Consider the following 16,733-nt stretch of genomic DNA (forward strand, 5'->3'; position numbering starts at 1 on the left):
ATATTTGGGTTGGCCTTAGGAGATGAGTTGGAACTGCAGGAAAGAACAGGGAAGGGGCCACTTGAGACAGGGAGATCCTGATCCAAGCCACAGAAGCCTGGAATTGGGGTGTAGCTATATTTAAAGGCTCAAGGAACTGCCACACACAAAACAGCTTACACAATTCTCTACCGAGCAACCACCAGCATTTGTCTGCAAAATAACATCCTAATTTTACTTTGGTTTGCAGAGTGACAGCGTGATTCATTAATTCCCATTACACATCGCAATTTCAAAAGAATAAAACACCGAGAGCCCTTTCTTAATTAGGAAAGGTCACACGGAGGGGACCTAAATCAAATCTACTCTTTTTACTCAGCAAACCAGCAGCCAAGAGAGGTCCGTGACAACCCTGTTCAGCTCACACAACTCCAATCAGCTTTGTGTGTACAAGACAAGCAAGAAGAGTGTTTCTGCTTTTTAACACTTGGGGTGTTCACATGTGCTCATAATTCAGCGTGGCGATTTAGATAGGTCCCAAATCAAACTATGCTTGCCAAGTCAGAATTATCTACATTGGACAAAAACATAATTCAGGTAAAACAGTTGGAGTAAATTCAAAATATAAGACTAAATGATTTTTCCAAAGCAGATAAATTCTGAGGCACTTGCTGGTTTTGGTTTTTGTTTTTGTTGTTGTTGTTGCTGTTTTGTTGTTGTTTTGTTTTGTTTTGTTTTTTGTCTTTTAAGATCTTTTTTTTATGGATGTTTGGGTTTTACATACATATATATTATATGTGTACTACATGTGAGCCTGGGTGACCGTAGAGGTCAGAAGAGGGTGTCAGATTCCCTGGAACTGGAGTTACAGACGGTACTGAATAGCCATGTGTGTTCTTCCAATCAAAGCCAGGGCCTCTGGAAGAGTAGTCGATGCTCCAACCCTCAGAACCGTCACTCCAGTCCACTGAGGCAATTGCTTTAACTTTACTTTGCCATTGGTTTCCCTGAAACAGTAAGTTTTCAGGTGGAACTGAATTTTCTTTTTTTTTTTCCTCCATCTTTATTGGATTGGGTATTTCTTATTTACATTTCTATTGTTATTCCCTTTCCTCTTCCAGGCCAACATCCCCCTAACCCCTCCCCCTCCTTTTCTATATGGGCTTCCCCTCCCCATCCTCCCCCCACTACCACCCTCCCCACAACAATCACATTCACTGGGGGTTCAGTCTTGGCAGGACCAAGGGCTTCCCCTTCACTGGTGCTCTTACTAGGATATTCATTGCTACCTATGAGGTCAGAGTCCAGGGTCAGTCCATGGATAGTCTTTAGGTAGTGGCTTAGTCCCTGGAAGCTCTGGTTGGTTGGCATTGTTGTTCATATGGGGTCTCGAGCCCCTTCAAGCTCTTTCAGTCCTTTCTCTGATTCCTTCAACAGGGGTCCCATTCTCAGTTCAGTGGTTTGCGCTGAATTTTCTAAAACAGATGTCCATATACAAACATACTTAATACGTAAAAAGCAAAGGACTCAAAGGATTTGGTGACCCAGTTCTGACCCCTGCAAGTCGTCCTCTGATTATCATACACATGTACCATCCCCTCACCACATCACACACAAATGAACATAATTTTTTTTTAAATTTAGAGAATACTTTATTAGTTTTTGTAATCAAACCCACGTAGATAAGACCTTACATATTTAATACAGTGTGTTACCCCTGTACAAATGGAAAAAACTTAAGTTCAACATTTCTAGACCAATATGGCTGTTAATTTCTGTACAGTGCCAACTCAACACAGTAAACGGGGATACTTTTTTCCAAAGTTGACAGCACAGCTAAAGTTTCAAAAAATTCAAATTATATATCTGTATATATATATATTTATATTTATATAAAAAGACCAATAATAGCAGTGTGTTATGCATCAACAGCAGCAACAGCTTTTCCAGGTTCTGCAGTCATCTGAACAAAACTGTAGAGACATCTAGCACACTCCATTAAAAAAAAAAAAAAAAAAAGTAAAAAAACAAAACCCGAGAAAACAGCACAGTTCTGTTACTCTTGTGGTACCTGGCACCATTTTTTTTAAAATTAGCTTCTCAATCATCATCTGGAAAGAAAACATTCTGAGCAACATCATTAAAAACAGCTCTGATAAAGCACGGTCACTACTACGTATCATAAAGCAGGTACAAGGTTGGGGATTTAGCTCAGTGGTAGAGCGCTTGCCTAGGAAGCGCAAGGCCCTGGGTTCGGTCCCCAGCTCCGAAAAAAAAAGAACCAAAAAAAAAAAAAAAAAAAAAAAAAGCAGGTACAAGCTATTTTACATCCACAGAGGTATGATACGGTACTGTCCTACATCTATAATACTAGAGGATACAATTTAAAAGGCATTATTTGAGACTTGATTCTACTTTTCCAGCAGAGGGCCCAAAGGATGGTGTGACACAGCTTTGTAAAGAAACATACTCTAGACAGGATTTCCTTTCACTAGTGGCACAGTTCTAAGGATTCATTCTCTCCATGAATGTCAGCTAAAACCGTTATTAAAAAAATGAAATATCCCTAGAACAAACCCGTATAACCACCGGATTCACATGAAGATGACCTAGTGGAGACAAGCTGGACCTCACCTTACCAACAAGCTATCAAATCTGTTATGTTTAAACAGTGAGACCTCCAAGGAAGGAGATGCCAAGTAGTGCTTCAAAGCTTCGGACCACAATCAAACACAGCATCCTTTTCAACAGAAGCAGAAGCTCATCTGAATATGCTCAAGGATGCTGACATCAACATTTAATCATCTCCTCACTCATCCAGGAAGAAGGGGAGATCAGTTACTACTGTACTTTATTGTGTTCAACCAAATCACCATGTTACAAAAATAGCAAGCTGCCATAATAAAAAATAAGGCTCCTCTATCCAGCACCAGATAGCATCATTTTACTTTCAAGCCTAGAAATTGCACACTTGTATATAAACCAATCGAAGATGAGGATTGAGAGTTCATCTTGGTGGATTTTTCCTTTGATGAATATGAAGTGTCCTTCCTTATCTTTTTTGATGACTTTTAATTGAAAATTGATTTTATTTGATATTAGAATGGCTACTCCAGCTTGCTTCTTCTGACCATTTGCTTGGAAAGTTGTTTTCCAGCCTTTCACTCTGAGGTAGTGTCTGTCTTTGTCTCTGAGGTGTGTTTCCTGTAGGCAGCAGAATGCAGGGTCCTCATTGTGTATCCAGTTTGTTAATCTATGTCTTTTTATTGGGGAGTTGAGGCCATTGATGTTGAGAGATATTAAGGAATAGTGATTATTGCTTCCTGTTATATTCATATTTGGATGTGAGGTTATGTTTGTGTGCTTTTCTTCTCTTTGTTTTGTTGCCAAGATGATTAGTTTCTTGCTTCTTCTAGGGTATAGCTTGCCTCCTTATGTTGGGCTTTACCCTTTATTATCCTTTGTAGTGCTGGATTTGTAGAAAGATATTGTGTAAATTTGGTTTTGTCATGGAATATCTTGGTTTCTCCATCTATGTTAATTGAGAGTTTTGCAGGATACAGTAACCTGGGCTGGCATTTGTGTTCTCTTAGGGTCTGTATGACATCAGTCCAGGATCTTCTGGCCTTCATAGTTTCTGGCGAAAAGTCTGGTGTGATTCTGATAGGTCTGCCTTTATATGTTACTTGACCTTTTTCCCTTACTGCTTTTAATATTCTTTCTTTATTTTGTGCGTTTGGTGTTTTGACAATTATGTGACGGGAGGTGTTTCTTTTCTGGTCCAATCTATTTGGAGTTCTGTAGGCTTCTTGTATGCCTATGGGTATCTCTTTTTTTAGGTTAGGGAAGTTTTCTTCTATGATTTTGTTGAAGATATTTACTGGTCCTTTGAGCTGGGAGTCTTCACTCTCTTCTATACCTATTATCCTTAGGTTTGATCTTCTCATTGAGTCCTGGATTTCCTGTATGTTTTGGACCAGTAGCTTTTTCTGCTTTACATTATCTTTGACAGTTGAGTCAATGATTTCTATGGAATCTTCTGCTCCCGAGATTCTCTCTTCCATCTCTTGTATTCTGTTGGTGAGGCTTGTATCTACAGCTCCTTGTCTCTTCTTTTGGTTTTCTATATCCAGGGTTGTTTCCATGTGTTCTTTCTTGATTGCTTCTATTTCTATTTTTAATTCCTTCAACTGTTTGATTGTGTTTTCCTGGAATTCTTTCAGGGATTTTTGCGATTCCTCTCTGTAGGCTTCTACTTGTTCTCTAAGGGAGTTCTTTATGTCTTTCTTGAAGTCCTCCAGCATCATGATCAAATATGATTTTGAAACTAGATCTTGCTTTTCTGGTGTGTTTGGATATTCCGTGTTTGCTTTGGTGGGAGAATTGGGCTCCGATGATGCCATGTAGTCTTGGTTTCTGTGGCTTGGGTTCCTGCGCTTGCCTCTCGCCATCAGATTATCTCTAGTGTTACTTTGTTCTGCTATTTCTGACCGTGGCTAGACTGTCCTATAAGCCTGTGTGTCAGGAGTGCTGTAGACCTGTTTTCCTGTTTTCTTTCAGCCAGTTCTGCTTTCGGGCGTGTAGTTTTTCCTCTCTACAGGTCTTCAGCTGTTCCTGTGGGCCTGTGTCTTGAGTTCACCAGGCAGGTTTCTTGCAGGGGAAAAGTTGGTCCTACCTGTGGTTCCAAGGCTCAAGTTTGCTCGTGGGGTACTGCCTAAGTCCTCTCCGAGGCGGCAGCAACCGGGAAGATCTGTGCCGCTCTTTCCGGGAGCCTCCGTGCACCAGGGTTCCAGATGACGTTTGGTGTTTTCCTCTGGCGTCTGGATGTGCACAGAGTGCAGTCTCTTCTGGTTTCCCAGGCGTGTCCGCCTCTCTGAAGGTTTAGCTCTCCCTCCCACGGGATTTGGGTGCAGAGAACTGTTTATCCGGTCTGTTTCCTTCAGGTTCCGGCGGTGTCTCAGGCGCAGGGGTCCTGCCGCTCCTGGGCCCTCCCCTACGGGAACCCAGAGGCCTTATACAGTTGCCTCTTGGGCCAGGGATGTGGGCAGGGGTGGGCAGTGTTGGTGGTCTCCTCCGCTCTGCAGCCTCAGGAGTGCCCACCTGATCAGGCGGTGAGGTCTCTCTCCCACGGGGTTTGGGCAATTTTTAAATTTAAATCCAAAAGGAGAAAATACATGAAAAAGAGACTTTTCCTAAATATGAACATTGAACTCTTAATAGCAACCACAAAAGTCAGAAAAAAAATAATAATGAAGCAGTATCTTCAAAGTTCTGGCAAAAATTTTTTTCAAGCCAGAATTCTGGAGGAGACAGGCGAAGAGTTCAGTGATTGGGAACACTTGTTGTCCTCCTAGAGACTAGAGTTCAATCCTAGCAGCCATGTTGGATGACTCACAGCCATTTGTCTTTTAAGCTCTATCGCATACAAGACCCTAGTCTGGCCTTTACAGGTTCTTACACACATAGGGCGAGTAATATGTTAGGCACACACATATACATATAAATAAAAATAAAGATAAACCTTAAAATGGTGCATAGGAAACAAAGCAACTTCCAAGAATTATTAATGAGGGGCTGGAGAGATGGCTCATTAGTTACAAGCACTGGCTGCTCTTACAGACGGCCCAGGTTCCGTTTCTAGCACTCACATAGCAGCCCAGAACTCTCTGTAACTCCAGTCCTGGAGCATCTGACATCCTCTTTTGGGTTTCTCAGTCACCGGGTACACATGTGGCACATAGACATATATGTGAGGCAAGACAACTGTACATATAAATAATAAGAAGAAAAAAATTGAAAGAAATACCAGTGATTTTGACAAATGGACTATACTTCCAAACAAGAACGTTAGAACAGCTTTAGAATATCTAAAATTTCCAGAATAACTCTTGAGTCAAAGGCAAATTCTAGTTGGAAATTCACATGCAAAGAACGAGTCAGAATGAATATCAAACTTATAAGAGTTCTATTTCTAACACATTATTCTTTTTCTAGGAAAGACAGGGAGAGACCTGAAACAACATAATAAAATTTCAGCAGTCTTCGGAGTCAGACGCTGGGTGCACCAGTGCTTGTTACATTGTTTTTATATATTCAAGATACGCCATAACTACTTTAGATTTAAAAATAACGACTTATTCTGATATGCCAAAGTATGACTCACACTAAGCCAATGGAGAATCTGGTAAAGACCTGTTGATTTGTCTCTGCTGTGTGACAGACAATGGAGAAAAAAAGGCTTCTGTAGTGTTCAAAGGGCATCATGCAGTCTGGGGTCACATTGCTTCTGATCTGCATGTCCCATCTCACTAAGAGGCTCAAACTAGCTGTCCCCAGCCTGCCCTGGGGGGTAGGGGAAGGTCACATTTAGATCTCTCAGAATAGTTTCTGCTGATTAGCAGAAGAAGCTGTGAAGCCATCATTTGATAAGAACACACTGTAAAATATCAGCTACATAGGAAGTCAACTCTGGGAGCAAGTGAGTGTTTGACTAAACCTGTGTTGACCTTATTTTTAAAGATGTTTTAAATATTCCTGATATAAAAGTAGAGTCTGTGCACGCATTATAGTTAAGTCACCATCCTCCCCTTTTCAATATAATTTAAAATAGTCATCTTAACAAAATCCGCAACTTCCCATGCTCTGACAGCCCCAAGTTGTAGGTAATCCTCAGACTCTCTTAGCGCCCACAGCTAAAACCTCGGTGAATCTTTATATCACAATTCCCTATCTTTATTATCAAATGGGAACTGCATACGCCCTTCTTTTGGAGGTAACACATTATTGTGAGCTCCTAACGTAGACAAATTGCTTTTGGTAGCCTGCTACTTAAACCTAAGTACACACGTAAAGCAATTAGAATATCAAACCACATTTCCAAATTAGAAAACTACGGAGCCAACAGAGGTTGAGTTAACAAGAGTAATGTAATAATATGTGCCAGTTAGAAACAGCTGGCTTCAGCCAGCCAAAAGCACTAGACCTGTCAGAAGACAGGGGAAGGAAGAAGGGAAAGTGTGTTTCCCTGTTTCCGGCTCTGACCAAGCAAAACAGCTCCTCCCTCTTTGTGCCAGCCCTGCCAGGCTTTATTCCCTCATCTAGTGCCCCAGGCTCCTGCCTACGTTAGTACTATCTATTCTCTGCTTCCTTCCTCAGGATGGCTGGCTGAGCCACTAACCCCTGGGTTGCCTCCCCACCCCTCATTTGGGTCTTTCTTTCTTTCTTTCTTTCTCTCTCTCTTTCTTTCTTTCCTTCTCTCTTTTCTTTTTTTTTAAATTTTTTCCTTTTATTTTTCCCAACGTGCTAAATTCCTTTTATTAAAATACCTGGCTCAACCTCCTCTTTCCTGTTTTGTGGATAATATAAGTCATATGTGAGGGTTGAGAGAGGTGAGAAGCGACCAGTAAGTAAGAAACAGAATTCTTCTCATCCACTTCTTTTTAATGGTGGTTACTGGAGTCCATGCTTCCCTCTTTTTTGTGCATAAATTAGATCAAGAGAATGAATCCCTCCCCCAAAGTCTATGTCATGACTATTTCATGCAGAAGCCATTTCTGCTCCTCCAATGTTCTGGGCCTCCATATAACATCAGAAGGGAGTCAACTGAATGGTGTTTATCCCTCAACAGGGATGCGCTGAAATGATGAGTGAGCTCGACCCTAGACACCATGTTGGGGAAAGTGGTTGAGAAACCTAAATATCTTGTCTCCACCAGCCTCAAAGCAATCAACTCCTAAGAGAAATCCAGACAATCATTTCCTTCGAAAAATGATGAGTGGGTTGAGATCAGATTCTATTTTCCTTCCTGGAGTTCCCCTAACATTATATGATTCATCTGTATTTACTTTTTGGAGTTATCTCACCAGACAGACTAGGGTGTGAAAGAGAGAAAAGAGGGATTTAAAGTAAAATCTGCCTTCTCCTGGGATCAGGAACAAAGAAAACACTTTGTGATAGGATGACCAACTGTCTTTCGAATGTCAAGATCCCTGCTTTCTCAATCATAGTTTTAACTATATAAGCATCAGCTATAATTTTTGCCAGTTTTCAAGAATGTTAATATTCAAAAGTCTGGAAACACATGACTTCTCCTAGGGAAAGAGAAACTAAGAATAATTGGTGTTTAACAAATTCAAGAGCGTCAAAAACTCACAGGACATCCTTTGTTGATCTTCAAACCACCAACACAGGAGAAAGCAGAAAGGTCGTGACTGGTGGTCCTCAGTCCCAGTTTGCCATTTTCTTATTGTGTTTTTTTTTGTTTTTAGACAATTTCTTTGTGTAGCCCTGGCTGCCCTAGAACTCACTCTATAGACCAGGCTGGCCTCAAACTCACAGAGATCTGCCTGCCTCTGCTTTCTAAGGGCTGGAATTAAAGGCTTATGTCATCACCACCCAGCTAATGGTCAGTGTTTTTATCTCAAAGATTTTCAAAAGTGCTCAGACAAAGGATTCATTTTTTTCTTTAGTGTTAGGTAGTGACTCTAAGGCTCCATCCACACCAGGAAAATATTCTACCACTGAGCTGTCAGCAGCAGCCCCCACCAACTCCAAAAAGCAAAACACAAAACAAAAAACTCAGGCAATCACACCAGAATCTCCATTGGAATCTCCAGGACTGGGTATTAACATTTTTTAAAATTTCCTCCTATTGCTCTTTGAACAAAGACTGAGAGCTGTTGACCTTAAACAAAAATTAGGGGTTATCTCACACAGAATTATTTTCATGAATGCAGTTGTTTTCCCTGTGTTTGTCCATTTCCCCTTCCTGAAGTTCTGCACTCTTTTGATTAATGGTGACCAGTAAACAAACCTGCAATTTTATTTTTCTTGTTATCTTATAGTGTTGTGTGTTGTGTCCTGAGATGTGAACAAAATCCCTAATCAGATAGGGCACTGATCACACACACACACACACACACACACACACACACACACACACACACACACACACACACACACTTCTACCCAAGCCAAACTTTGCAAACCAGTGAGTTTTTTGAGCTACTTGATGATTCAAAGGCAGTTGGACCACCAAAAACCCAACCCAGTATGGCTGATAACTCATGAAAATGCATCTTTGGAGTTCAATGTCCAACCATATCTACTCTTTAGGCAATCGCCTCTCCTTGGCAACCATTACTAAATACATAACTTTGGGGCCTGGGGGTGGACTTGGGACTTTTGTTAAGTTTCAAGAGCTTGCTAAACCCCTGTGAGTCTGTTTACTCCTGTAAGTTTCCTCTCTCTGCTGAACCTTATGGGTCCCCTAGGCTCCAGAAGCAAATGTGGAAGAAATAACTTCATAATCGTAAAGACTTGGCCAGGGAGAATAAGGTTTCTGTGTGCAGGACGTGCTGAGTGCAGTGACTTCTGCCAGCATCCTGGCTGTTTGACGTCTGTCTCAGGAGTGGCTTTCAAGGTGCGTACATCCAATACAACTATTCATTGATCTTTGGTTTTGTGCAACTCTTCCTTTCCGTATCTTCTGGCTGTTCCCACAAGGGTCCAGCACACACCGATCTTTGCCACATCAAGAATGGCCAGTGCATATTATTCTCCAGAGTCCAAGACTCTTTCAAGGAGGACATCACTCACTGTGGCTGAAAACAGTGTATGAATGTATCTCCTGGGAAACCAAAGAACACAGAGAGGCTTAGCCTGGGGCTCCTCTAAACAACCTTGCTAGGACACCTAAGAGAAGCTTAAATAGGAGCTTACTATTTCCCCATGACCCAGTGCACCATCTTGCATCTCTCTTGAGGTGTTTAAACCTTATTCCAAAGGATGCTAGTCTAGTCTGCTGTGCACTGCTGCCTATCAAGAAGGTAATATTTTTGTGATATGGTTACTAAAGTATGAATATACTGACTGGCGTTCTACAATGCACTACCCTATACAAAGGAAAACGGCTAGCACTTTGCCATTATCCACAAGTTACTTCACGAAACGCTCTAATGAGATTGGGGTTGGTACCAAATGTTCCTTTTCACAAAAGGCTTTGGAGGAGCCAGTCTGATGCTCCAAACAGTTTTATCCAAATCATGTTTTGAGCTAGATTTGACTGTTTTAGGGACCACTCTAAACCCAAAACCTCTCTTTCTCCAGATTACCTTGCTAGAGTGATACAACTTCCAAATAGCAGTAAAATGATACAGTAAGATGGTTCAGTGGGAAAAACACTGCACAGACCCCGGTAACAAGAGTTTGATCCTTGGAACCCAGGTAAAAGATAAAAAAAAGAGAACTCCACGAGACTGTCCTGTGGCCTCCATTCATAGACATGAATTAACACATATACACAAAATTTATATACAAAAATTATGTATATATCACACACATCATATATACATATATATCACACACACATATATATCACATCACTTATATCACACACACATACATATATATCTCAGATCACTTATATCACACAGACACATATATATCACATCACTTATATCACACACACATACATATATATCTCAGATCACTTATATCACACACACATATATATATCATATCACTTATATCACACACACATATATATATCATATCACTTATATCACACACACTATATATCACATCACTTATATCACACACACATATATATATCATATCACTTATATCACACACACATATATATATCATATCACTTATATCACACACACATATATATATCATATCACTTATATCACACACACACACACACATACACACACACACACACACACACCCCACTAAGAACACCTTTGCCCATAATTGCAAAGCAACATTTTTCTCTATAATAGGTTAGTGTGGTGATAAATATTCATTCTGTTGTTGCTGCGGCTGTGGTTGTGGTACTGGAGCGTGAGCGGCCATGCTAGGCAAACACTGTATCCCTAAGCTGTATCTTGAGTTCTGTTTTATACCTTTTTATAGTGAGATAGAGTCTCACTAACTCGCCTAGACTGGCCTTGAATTCCCTCTACAGCCCAGGCAGACCATGAGTTTATAATCCTCTTGCCTCAGACTCCTGATTACAGGCCTGTGCTCTAATACCCAGCAAACGAATATTCATCATGAGACGTACTTTACGGAAAGGATACAGTACTTCAAAGCCTTCGGCAAATGAGCTAATTCTAAGGAAAAAATAGAGATGGGGTGATTCTATCAGGCATGGCCAAAGTGGGAAGTGAGCCAAAGTGAGCAAGGTGGGGCCCAAATCATGCAGTTCAAGCCCTGCAGCTTCGTTCAGGCTCTACACCCAAAGAAACCCATCCGCCCAAGGTCACCCAGCAGTTAAAATGGCAAAGCTGAAACATTTCTGCAGACCCTCTGCTCACAGCCTTTTCTCTTCATGTATAACAACTACTTCCCTGCCTATCGTTTACTCTTTTCTGTTCACCTCACACGGAGCTGCAGATACTTTATGGGTTGTCTTGCGAGTCATCCACACTTCACAGAAACCCCTGCCTTCTCCCAGGGGTCTCTTTCCTACCTCCCTATGCTCTTCCGACGGGAGATAGATCCCCAATTGCTGGGTTCCTGTCTGTCTCACTAGAGAGTCCTTCTGTGATTGCACTGTGTGGGCTGCCTGTCTCTAAATATAAGATTCCATTTACTGGTTTGGTACAAGGAAAATCAATTGTCACTGTGGAAATATTCTCATGCAATAGTTTAACTGACTTCTAAGTTCTATTTAAAAAAAAATCATCCAATCTACAGAGGTAAAGGGTTCTGCAGATTTTATCCATTGAAAATTTTGACCGTTCTGTAATCATGACCTTCTGAAAATATAATGACAGCCAGCAGAACTGTCTCCAGGAAAAACAATACACAAAGATACATACGCTGGCATTCATACAAAAGTCATACAAAAATCTGCATGAGGTAGTGCTCCCTGGCCAGGAGGCGAGATCTTGGATCCCTGAATTCGATCTCCTTTATGTCACTAAAAAGAACACTAAGTGCTAAGCAGAAGTCATTTTCTGTGTATGGAGTTGATGAATGGAAAAGATCGCACTAGAACACAGGTCTCACCTTCCAGGCACACGGGTCCACTCTAGGATGACAAGGGTGACCCAGAACACAGATGAATATGCAAGTCATTGGTAATTAAGCTGAGGTAACAAATATAAGCTGGAACCCTTCGGGACAAGGACTAAGGTCATTCCTATCAAGAACAGAAACACTCTTGAGCTGCCATGTTTTTCTGTCACAATAGCAAAACTTCCCAAGGAAAAATAAACTGTGGGCTTGCCGTACGGCCTCTGAATCTTTATCTAGAAGCAGCTTTTAAAAACCAAGCTTCTGGTCCCTTGTCCGAACACACATTAAATGTAGATTACATATCTCCTGAGTAGAATGTACAGAGGAAATTATCATAACGCTCGGCAGGAACAGGACCTAAGTTTGCTTCCGTCCCCCCAGGGGTGTCTCAATCAATTTTTGGTTTTATCAGCAACACAATAGAAGATCAGAACTTTCTCTTTGCTTCTGTTTGTAATGTCAGTTCTACTCCTGGGGTTTGACTATTTCAGTCTGACTATTCAGAGAGAGGATAAGAAAAATTGATTGCACTGCAAAGAATCTCCCTGAAGGGCTAAATCATTCATAACAGCCTTGACTTTAGACACCATATCTAGCAGTATATGTTCCAGAAGACTGTGAACCCCTTTCCTTTCCTTTTGTCGAATGGGGTCTGTTCTCGTGACCTCCCTCTTTGGCTGGCCCTTTTCCTTTCCAGTCAGGCACCTATGTCTGTTCAACTCCTTGTTTTTAGAATGTTAATATGAGGGCTGTCTCTTAGCTTAGTGAGTCTCTAATCATCCCAGAAGAACCTCCAGTTCTGAATTATAAAACAACTATAGTCTGTCTGGGTACCCCAGACCAATGGCTCTCATTGGCTATTAAAATAACAGAGAAATTTCCAGATCTCCCTTGTTTGGATTCTGCCTCTTGAGATTCTGTTTGCTAGACTGGGAGTCGGGCCCAGGCACGGAGACTTTAGAGGCCTCCCAGGTTCCAATCTGCAGCCAGCAGTAAGGACTAACCTTAAGCAAAAGAAGAGAGAACACCACAGGCAGTGTCCAGGCTAAGGGACAGCACCAGGAGTTGAATTGTCTTAAAACAGAGGTGAGCTTGCAGAAAAAGGAAGCTGGGTAACGAATGGTCCTGGTAGCCTAGGAGGCTAGCTAATAAGCATACACCATGCTCAACTCTCTTAAGTGAACCCAAGAATATTTGAGGCATACAAGGCAAACATCCTTGGAACATTCCTTTGTCTTCTAATTCTTCACTCAGTGCCTCACTCTACACTTGCTGTTGGAAGAAAATCAGCTTCAGATAGCCTTTTCCCCCACACCTCCCTACTTCCCCCAACGTTATTACCTCAGCTGTACCAAGCAGCATAAGCCTCCAGGACAGTGTAGAAAACCAGGAAAGCGTCTCTTCTTCCTCCTGTTCCCCATGTAATCACTAGAACCCTGATGCCCGCACACAACAGTAGCAGGCGCATTCTTCACTGATTTCCTTCAGGAATCTCCTGAAACAACAGGGAGCTGCCATTTTAGATACCGAGACTCTGTAAATCCTAGGACACTGCCTCAGAAAAGATCCCCTGTTCCTGCTCCCTTAAACTCCTTCTCGTCTTCCTTTTCCAATAATAAAGACTTGGCCCCAGAAGGCTACAACCTCCTCTCCTTCCTCTTCCCGTTCTCACCCCCAAATTTGGAGAAACGCTGCCTGATACCTTTTACTGGATGCTCTGAAACTCGTTAAACCATTCCTCACTCTGAGTAGGCGCCATGATAGCTAATCCATCCATCCGCAGAAGGGCAACATCGGCTTAGAAAACCAAGGTGCTGAGAAGTTTAGCAGTGCGCCCCTAGCTCATCCAGAAACTTAGATTCTGAATCAGAGGAACCGAGGAGTGCTTGTCTCTCGAAGGGTCTGCTCATCTGAGGAAAAAGGGTCCTTTGCGAGGTCTCCATACGGACTGGATGAATCACACAGTGGTTCAAAGTTTAGTCGTTAGCTTCCCTGGTACCTTGATGAAAACACAGAAGCAATGATGTTTGTAGAAAGATACACAGAAGGCGATGATGATAACAATCTGCTCACTTAGAACGAACGCACCCTCCCCTCTAAGTTCTTTCTTCATTAGTTGCATGAGACGCTTTTCCAAATTATTTTTGTTTGATTATGTTTGATTATGGAGGGAGGGTATATGCCCATGAGTATAGAGGCCAGCAAAGGTGTCATGTCGCCTGGAGCTACAGCTACAGACGCTTGTAAGCCACACAACATCGGTGAGGGGAACTGGACTCAGGTCTCTGCAAGATCAGTATGCTCTTAACCATGGAAGCATCTCTCTCCACACAGTTCTAAGAAAATGCAATTCACGAGTCCATCTGAAAACCTGGCCTCTTCTAGGTATTCTAATATTTTGTTTCTTTCTGTGGGGAAAAAAAAAATCAAGCTAAGCAACATTGTCAGGACTTTTCATAGCAAATCCCTTGGTTTCCAGAAACCAGCCTCCTGCCCTCCTCGCTGTGTGGTTGCTGCCCACAGAGTCACCAAAGGCTTTGTCATGCCCTAGAATTTCCGAGCAGGTGAAGGGCAGCTATGAAGTCACATACGTTAGTGACTTGGAAGTAGACAGCGCAGAAAATAGCATATCTGCTTCTTACAGCACAAATATTCAGATCCCTGGCCCAGTGGAGCACAGAAACCAAGAGGATCCTGGAGTCGCTCAATGGGGTCAAGATTCTGTGACATCCTCTAGCACACGGCACACGGCAAGTGCTTCACACTGTAAATGATACCACTGTACACATGTACACACTGTATATGCCACATCAAGTGGACCCAGCTCAAGTCTCAGGGTTAAAAGACACTCTGAGCATTAGTTTGTGACAGTTACATCAGTCACATGACACCAGACAATGACTTCAATTAAAATATTTACCCATAAGTTGGGCCTTAGGCTTCCTGTGTTAAATAGATTGGGGCTTTCACCTACCTAATGGAAAAGAAGCTTTTCCTGCAAAGCAATGTTTGACTCACTGGGCAAGGAACAGTCCAAGCGGAATCAAAGCTACTAAAATCCATATGCGGAGAACTGCTCAAGCCTTGCAGGACTGTGGTCCCTAGGTCTAGACCAGTTCCATGCCTGGTTGACTCACTCCACTCTACATCTTCTGGCTCTTTACCTCTGAAATTCACTTCAATAAACAATGCAATTTCCTAACCCAAGCCACTCTAGGTAAATCAGAGGCTTCGATCATCCAACATGTTTTTTAACAAGCCAATTTTAAAACTACAGGGTTCTTTTCATTATTATTATCATTTCTAAATAGAAAGATAAGGGAAAATTCACCATGCTTCTGTGCAGTGAAGAGCAATTACACACCTGAAGGAGAAAACGCCTTTGTTGCTGCCACCAGACATTTCACCACACAGTATTCACTCATACGCTCTTGTAGACTCTCTGATGTACTTCTTAACTTACCGCCTCGAACTCAGTGGGGATTCGCCAAGCTACCAACTTATAGAAGAAAAAACAAGCTTTAGCCAATTACAAATTTGGAGCTCGTCATGGAGAAGTCCCAAATCCCAAACTAAGTTTCTGTCCCTTCCGTTCTGTTTTGTTCAAGTTTCTTTTTCACATGATGGTATAAAATATTATTAGTGTATGTAGTGAATATTTCTATTAGAAACAAAAAGATCCATTTATCTCATCTACTAGAGCCCTTCAAAACAGAAGTGGCTTGGTTGTCCTTAGAGTTGCGACACAATGATTGCATTGGGTCAGGTTGGAGAATCTGGAATTAGAAATGGTATATTTTTGTTTCCTCTTAGTGTGTCTCATTCTTTTTATTAAGAATCCATCTCTAGACTGTCCTGCCCCAATGTTACAGACAGGATATGTTTATTCAGTAATGTGAACATTCTTTCTAATGGAAAGCTGGAGATGGAAATTAAAATAAAAAAAACTAACTCTTTTGAACAAAGAGAGTGGTATAAGAACCTTGAAAATCAGCTGCCCTCACTCTAATTGTGAGAGAATAACCAAACGATGGAGCTTGGGTCTGTGGCAAAGGGGAAATTAGACCAAATGAAGTCCCTTAAGATAGTATTTTTTATCTGATTGTTATGTCACTGGTCTATCAAAGGATGGCTTGGCCTTGTTTTCTGTTTTAGAGTCTTCTACAGGCCAGTCACAGTGTCAACCAGAGCTGCAGGAATGTCAAGGCTTAGGTCAAGGCCAGTAAGATGGATCTGTCTTATCATCTGTAAAACAAGACTGATAGCTTCTCCATAGTTGGCAGAGGACATTAAACTAAACCTTTATTTCCTTACAGAAGTGCTACTAAAAGCTACTTCTTCAGGACATAAACAGGTAAGGAAAGGATTCTACCATTCTTCAGGGTTGAGAAACAGTGGATTATACAAAGTTAAGTTAATCCCCCTTCATCTTCTTAGAGTCAATAATGAGGCACTGGTCACTGTGAATCTGCAAAATGATGACTTATAAGGAGATTTTAGCCAAGCCTATCTTGGCCTACTTTCCCAAGAGAACCCCATGTGATTTGTGTTAAATAATAAACTAGACAACTTCAGTATAAATGCCTGTTCATGGAGCAGGGTAGATCACCCACTTGCAATCCTTATGTGCTGATTCTGAACCACATTATAACACAGGATGCCACATGGGTATTGACAAGACTATGTCACAGCTACCATAGACTTGGCTAACAGAAAAAACTTCT

The sequence above is a fragment of the Rattus norvegicus genome, chromosome 9, assembly GCF_021556685.1.
Source record: "Rattus norvegicus strain SHRSP/BbbUtx chromosome 9, alternate assembly SHRSP_T2T, whole genome shotgun sequence".
Taxonomy (NCBI): Eukaryota; Metazoa; Chordata; class Mammalia; order Rodentia; family Muridae; genus Rattus; species Rattus norvegicus.